The 7,014-nt window shown below is 47.9% G+C and overlaps 1 non-coding gene across 1 annotated transcript; it reads right to left on the bottom strand.

Moving 5' to 3' along the window:
- Window positions 1-4,836: 4,836 nt before the first annotated feature.
- Window positions 4,837-4,908, bottom strand: TRNAG-UCC (transfer RNA glycine (anticodon UCC)). Its single transcript has one exon. It is a non-coding gene; the product is annotated as a tRNA-Gly (tRNA).
- Window positions 4,909-7,014: the final 2,106 nt, after the last annotated feature.

Below are 7,014 nucleotides of genomic sequence, written 5' to 3'. Positions count from 1 at the left end.
CACAGCAGTACAAGGCTTAAGAGCACAGCTGGGCCAGGACGAGTGGATTTCTGTGCAAACAACATACAGAATGCCTTCATTTAATCACTTTGCACAGATAGGAAAATTAAAAGAAGCTAACTGTATAGTTTTAAAGTCACCATTCAGCCTTTCAGTTGAGACAGATGACTTTTACTTACAGTGCTTCCTCTGGCATTCAGTGGAAGATTTGGCAATCCTCTCTGGGTCTGGTTCTCAGCTATTCTCTGACACAGGGGTAGTTACGTGTTGTCATTACACATAATAGTGCTGTAGAAGCCAGAAAAATGGCTCTTTTCTAGCCAGTTTACCCCTTTTCCATCTGATAGAAGTGACTTTCTTTCCTGATCCAGAAGTCAATGTATGCTGAGCATTGACCTCACGCTGGCCTCTGCCAGCAAGCATGTAAAGCACATGCATTAGCAGACAAATGCTGAGAGTCTGCTAATGTTTGAAAAAAGTACCAAATCCCCCATTACTGTCCTTCTCAGGGAATAAGAGCACCTAGTTTAACTGGGACAAAGAAGCAGCAGCCTTACCACTGTGTGACCTGGGCTGCATTATCCGATGCAGGGAGGGACACATGGCACTAGGGGGTAAATGGGAACTTAAAGTCCTTCTTCCCATCACCCAATAAACTTGGAAAATTAAACTAGATTCTGACCCAATTTCAAATCATTATAACCTCACTTCTGTAAGAGGGTTACTCTTGATTTGCACAGGGGCAACTCACAGCCAAATATCAAATCTAATGGATTTAATTCTCTTTACACCAGCATAATCTAATGATGATACACTTAGTAATTCACACTTAAAAGTCACATTACTCACTGCTACTCAGTGAATAGTCATGATGGCTTCTTTCCTTCCCTGGCAATAAATCCAGTTTCTACTGACACTGACAAGCATTGATCAGGTCTAGAATGGAATATTACAGGACAAGTAAGTATGAGAGAGTGATGGTCACACTTGTCAGACCAAAGGCACTCCAGCATCTCTGTCCAAGTTGCCTTTTGGGCTGCAGTTGCTTCTCGAGAGCCTTGCCAGCTCCATGCAGGTCTTTTGCTCCTACAGAGCCTGCTAACCTCACTGCAGCTCATCTACTTCTCTCTCTGACCCCCTTCTGGGGTCCTCACTCTATCTATAACCCTGGCAAGAAGGCAATCAAGGCATAGGGACCAAAACAGGGCTAAACCAAACAGAAGGAATCACCTTCACAACAAGACTTGGATTCTGCCATTGATAGAGAAGCATAGAGTCCTGGGGCATTCGGAGACATCTTGTGCATAATATATTGCTCTTGGAATGCGATCCTGCTCTCACTTGCTCTTCTACCCCTTCCAAAGGCAAGGCTTTAACATTGCAGGCAGCAAGAGTACCAGGAGATGGAACTACACCTGAGACAAGCTACACACTTCTGAGACAATTACAGCTATAAAAGTTTAGCATAAAGCTCAGGACAGCAGACAGCAGAACACTGTCAGTCACGAGCTTTTAATTCTCAATTCTCAAACTGGCTCCTCAAAAAGATAAGATAAAGCCAAAGCAGATTAACCAACTTCAAAGCAAGCCGCAAGGCATTTACAGCATGCTAGAATAGAAGGCAGTTGTTGAGAGCACTAATGAATAAAACAGGTAGCGCTTCCTTACTGAATTACTCCTTGTCCCTTCCAGGTTTTTGGAAGTCTACTGTGACTAGTCCCATCCCATAACCAGACTACAGCATCCAGGTAATGAGGGAATGTCTGCTACAGGAACATTAAGAGACCGATACAGGAATGCTTAGCAGAAGCTCTGTGAAATAGTCTTCTCCAATTAGTTATCCAAGGAAGAATGATACTGAATGACTCTTACAAAGAATGCACAAGGCACTTATTGTTCTACTAACCATCAACTTTCTAAGTAAAATTAACCAATTTGCTAATTAAGACTCATGACAATTCATCATTGCAGTAACTAGGCGCATCAGATGATTCATTGCCCTGTAACTGGCTCCAGCCGCTCCAGGAAGTGCGTAATGGCTGCCTCCACCATGCAGAAGGGAGCGTGGCTCCCTCCCTGCTCGGAACAGTCCTGCTCATGAGTCACCTTAGCCTGGCTCTGGGCAGCTGCTGCTTTCAAAAGGGAATTAAAAAAAAAACCCAAACAAACAGGGGGTTGCGGGGGGGAGAAGGTAGCTTGAGATAGAAATAATTTTTTCAAGTTGGGATGGGAAAAATAGCTGCCCTTTCTAATGTTATTTGACCTGGATGATTAGAAACTGAGCAGGTAAGTCTCACAAGTTCCAAGCTTTAAATTTACATGTGTCCAACTGATGACAGGGGTCAGAGTCTCCTGCGCAAGAAGGAAGGAAAAACACTACCTCACAGCAGAATGATGCCTCTGATGACTAAGAAGGGGAGACCCAGAGAGTGGGAAACTTGGTGGCGGGGAAGCCCAGGGACTCACTGCATTGCCACTCTCTGGATGTCCCCCTACCTGGGCCTCCACTCGCTGGGTTTCCCCAGCTCTGGGCATCCCACACACTGAGCCTCCTGCACATTGGGCACCCTGAGTGAATACCCAGCCTTGAGGAAGAGAGTGTCAGCACAGAGCCTTCCCGAGGCACAGCCATGCCTCCCCTCCCTTGGGCAGCAGCCAGAAGACCCTTCCCCTACATCAAAGCAACTTAGCTTGAGTTGCCCACACAATATGACTCTAGACTCCTTTGATGATCTTTCAGCTTTCTAAACATCTTTCCTTCTTCTCTACCTCAAGATGGGTAAACAATCTTACACCCATTTAGCAGGAGAGGCACCAAACTCTGTGACTTACCCAAAGTCACATCGCCTTCCACTGGTGCCCTTGCCATTTGCAGGGTGCCCCTATCCAAGGCAAGAAGCAACACCAATATTAAGAGATTTGTATTTTAAGTTGATCTCTGATCATCTCAGGCTCACAAAATGCAAATCAGTCCCCAGGAGCTGTAAGATTAACATATCTCATCTCCAGGGGGTTCTGCAGTGCAACGAAGGATTAATTAGTTGAGGAAACTAATAGCACCACAGCTGCAATGCTACAGACAAGGCCACACCAAGGAAACACCATGACCACCTCGATAATCTAGCTTCCCGACTAAAGCACAGCAGTAGTGTTCACAGGCTGGGGGAGTGCCAATCTCCTGTCCCTGTGAGATGTCACTGTGAGGACAAAACAAATTCAGCACAACCCCTGCATTGAATTCAATGATACCTTGTCATTGTGGGCAATGCAGGCCCACACTGTCATAAAGAAGCCCGTGAGGGCTGTGTTTGCCACTGCTGGTGGGAGCACGACCCCCACCACAGCCCTTGGTACTGGCAATTGTGTTGACAAAAGCAGCTCAGGCTATGGAGCTGTCTAGAACCACCCCAATCACCCCCCAGCCCCAAACAGGATGTTTTAGTTTTAACCATCCTGAACTGGTCCGAGCTAGCTCCACCAGCCTTGGTAACTCAGGTGTAATGTCTCAGAGAGCCCTCTCCTTGCTTTGCTGCTCGGCTTGCCTCCTGAGTGCTCCAGGACAGGCTTGTGATGTAAATCAACTTGCTTGAGGCTGAATTTTTCCAGAGCCAGAGGGATTTGGCACCTGTAAAGCACTGGGGCAAGGTAAGCCCTAGAAATACCACGAAACCAGCCCAGCAGGCTGTGCTGAGAAGGGAAGAATGCTGTCAGCCACACATGCTTTGCCACAGGGATGAAGGGTACTAATTTAAACCTTTGCACCTCTGGGGCAGCAAGAAGAGCCTGGCAACACCTCCTAAAGACTTGCTGCATGCCTGGGCTTTGACATCTTCTTCCAAAGGGTTTCTTCAGCTCAGCCAGCTGTTTGCAAGCAAATCTCACAGTGGAAAGCAAAGCAAAGTCTAGCAGAGCAACAAGTACATCAATCGCGACAGTCGGCACGTCTACCCCTCCAAGACATGAACAGGGACATGTCGCCAGCTGCACCTTCACAGAAACCCATCCACCCCTCACTGCACAGCGACAGCACAGGAGGAAAGGAACAAGTCTGAAAGCAACTGTAGGCATCAAGTCAAGCAGCACCCAAGCTGAGCTGCGTTAGCAACAACAGGCTCCTGCAGCACCAGCTGGTGAGGCCTCCTCCCCAGGCTCTGCACATGTGAGGCTTTTGAAAAAGGATCATTATTTTTTAAAAAAAATTTACTTAAATCATCACACATAAAGAGCAGGAACAAGAAAGAACAGTGAAGAAAATGTCTGCAAGAGGAGAACAACAGTGGATAGAAGAATAGCTTCTTCCCTCTCAGCAGTATTAGGCACATGGGTCTAACTAAGTACAAGCTATTTCATTGCAACACCTCCAGCTGGAGATTTATAATTTTGGACTGGGGCTCCTCCCAAAGGACCAGATGTGCCTTATTGCATATGATGAGGCAGGTGGGAGAAATTAAGGGCACGTTACACTGGCTCACACCAGCTGGAAACAAAGCCGTACCTCTGCAAGGCCCAAGGCACAACTCCCGCTCCCAGGGAGCTCAGGAGCAGGTTGGGTTCACAGACCACCTACCTGAGAGCCCCCCACAGGGCAGGTGAAGGGCACAGAGGCTGTTTGATGAGGTAAAAATCCCCCCAGGAGGGCTGGCAGCCTGGTGGCAGGGCACGGCTCCCTACCAAGCCCTCCGGTGCCGCCCCCACGGTTAAAGCCGGGCCCGGGGCGGCGCTGAGGGCTCGGACGGGCGGCTGCAGCTATGGATGGCGCGTCGCCGCTGAAGCGGTACCTGGAGTGCTACGGCGGGCAGGTAGGGAGGGGAAAAAAATTTTATAATAAAGGAAAGCTGCGTTGGCCGGGAATCGAACCCGGGTCAACTGCTTGGAAGGCAGCTATGCTCACCACTATACCACCAACGCCACGTTGAATAGCTTTCCCGCCCTAATCCCAACTGCGGCTCTGCGTTCCCGCCCGAGGGCCCCGCCGTGTTCCCGGGCCTGGCCGCCGCCTCCGGCCCGGCCTCGCCCAGAGGAGCGGAGCGCTACAGTGGCCCGGAGCCGCTGGGAGCATGGAGGAAGGGGCGGAGGGGCTCTCTGCTAGGGGAGGTAGCTCTTACCTGCTGCAGGAGCAATGCTGCTGTGGTTAAACTCGCTATGAAGCGCTGTTTGCGAGGAGTGGCCTGTGTACTGGGGTGTGCTGACACTAAGGGGGTAGGAGGCTCAGATCTCTTCATGCTGACTGGTAAATGTTTGCAAAAACTGCTTTTCTTCGGTATTCGGACTAACCCTCCTGGTCTCAGGTGGCTGCAGAGACAAGAGGGTGAGGGAGCGGGTGGTGAGGGTCGGACTCCACAGCTGAGCAGCATCTTCACCCAGGGAATGCAACTGCTTCACCTGCATCCTGTTGTAAACTACTTTTCAGCTCAGAAAAATGGGTTTAGCACAGGCTGTTTAAATCCAGACACCTCCTTACGGCAGTCAATAAAAGTCTTTGAATATGGCCCTATAAAATAATGTGGTGAGGTATAACCAGGGGTTTATAAATGCTACTGACTGTGCTGAATACTGAAGCATTTCAGGCTTGCTGAGACACTTGATAATAGCAGATATGTGAAATATCACTGCAGAAAGAAAAAAAAATAAATCCAAGTCTGTTGCTTAAAGCAGCTGGATTTGATTTACATGTACCTGGCTTGCAGGGATTCCTGCAGTGGAAGTGAAAATGGCTCTTTTCCCCCTTTCCCCCCAAGCCGCCCCCAGCTTGGTGATCTCAGACAGGATCTGTGTGTGAAATCTCCTTCCTGGAGCTGCTGGGAGATGTCCAAAGCTATGTGGTTGCTGGGGCCTTCTGTGAAGTTAATTAACCTAGAGTCTATAGCAATAACCCTTGGCAGCCAGCCCAATATAAACAAGGTCTTGTGCCCCCTTTCACAGCCTCTGAGCATCTGTCTAACAAGAAGGCAATCTTCCCCAGCGCTTAACCCTATAAGCGCTCTTTCCCAGAGCAGTTATATGGAAACTGGATGAGAAAGGAAGATTAGCTTTCCGTTTCTACCAGCTCTATGTGGTTTACTTTCTGTTACTTTTTTTTTTACTTCTTTTACAGCTGTTTAATACTTCCAGCCTCCTGTACCATTAATTTCTCCATCAGCTTCTTTCTTTAAGCTATGCCACAGACTGGGATGTGTGTGTTTGACTATTACATTTATCACATTCTCTGATGCCCCTTAGCACAATGTGTGAGTAGTTCTACAGGCTTGCAGTGATGAGGCTTTTCTGTGCCATCTTCTCTGCATCATGATTCATACAAAACTTTCCCAGTTAGCTCCTGTACGGCTGTGCCTTAATCCACTGGAGGTCTTGCAGGGACTGTGCCTTCACCTGCTGCTAACTTGAAATATAGTTATTTAAAACAGATGTGTTTTAGTTATTCCATAGCATGTTGTTCTTTGTTAACACACTTGTATCTGAATGCTTAATTCTCAGGTAGTGCTCTTGGATCCTGTTTTCCAAGGAGCTGAGGAGTTAAGGAGTACCTAGCCTTACTCACTGGCATACTGCCCCAACTGATCTCGTGTGGGGCTATGCATCTAGAACTCAGTTTTACAAACAGTTTCGGACCTAGGTATTCATGATGCCTTCAGAGCTAGACCTGATCACATCTGTATTCAAGCAAGTAAGGGTTCTCTGGGAGGAGTTGTCACTTAGTAAGATTTTTCCAAGTATCTACAGGAAAATATACTGCGAAGTAGGAGCAGAGATCTCCCTGTGTGCATGCTTGCATTGCTAAGTGAGATGATTAGCACTGAACATAAAGCAGCAGTAGCTTAGGGCTGAAAAGCATTGATCTGGAAACCCTGCTCCCACTGGAGCTCTGGCAGTTGCTGCCAACTGAAGGGCCTCAGTCTTGTGCACTGTTCCCTGTTCTGATTTTGTGCTTGGACTTCTCAGGTTCTTCTGGCTCTTGAGCCTAAAAGTGCGTAAATGAACACAAAACATCTTGTATGGATCACCTAGTCCAAGCTG

The sequence above is a fragment of the Falco peregrinus genome, chromosome 1 (genome assembly GCF_023634155.1).
Source record: "Falco peregrinus isolate bFalPer1 chromosome 1, bFalPer1.pri, whole genome shotgun sequence".
Classification (NCBI taxonomy): domain Eukaryota; kingdom Metazoa; phylum Chordata; class Aves; order Falconiformes; family Falconidae; genus Falco; species Falco peregrinus.
Note: the sequence above shows the minus strand (reverse complement) of the source record. Positions and strands in the feature narration are given on the sequence as shown.